The sequence below is a fragment of the Nanorana parkeri genome, unplaced genomic scaffold (assembly GCF_000935625.1).
Source record: "Nanorana parkeri isolate BGI_ZX_2015 unplaced genomic scaffold, ASM93562v1 scaffold1284, whole genome shotgun sequence".
In the NCBI taxonomy this organism is placed as follows: domain Eukaryota; kingdom Metazoa; phylum Chordata; class Amphibia; order Anura; family Dicroglossidae; genus Nanorana; species Nanorana parkeri.
The window spans coordinates 96,861-97,246 of NW_017307552.1; positions in this window are offsets into that span (position 1 = coordinate 96,861).

Genomic DNA, 386 nt, shown 5'->3' on the forward strand with positions numbered 1-386 from the left:
TATGGATGGCTACTGGAGACTGCTCTGTCCCTTGTGATCTTGTACCAGACAGGAAGTTCAGGGAAGCCGAACTGAGAGTTTTGAAGCTGTTTGGAAACATGATGACTGTAAGTGTTTGGGCAAAAATGTAAAAAAATACTTTGCTGGATGATATATATTAGTTTGATCTGCATTCATTATTGAGAGAGTTCAATACTACTTTAAGGTACATTTAACCCTTGCTATGCGGGGGGAGCCCTGCTGCAAGGCAATTTTGAAGAAAAAATGCAGGAGTTGATCGTTAACCACCGACATATTACATATTATGTTAGTCCAGATGATTTTGTGTGGTTAGAAAATAACATGGTCGCCGTCATTGGATTTCTGGAAATCATTAATACACACAG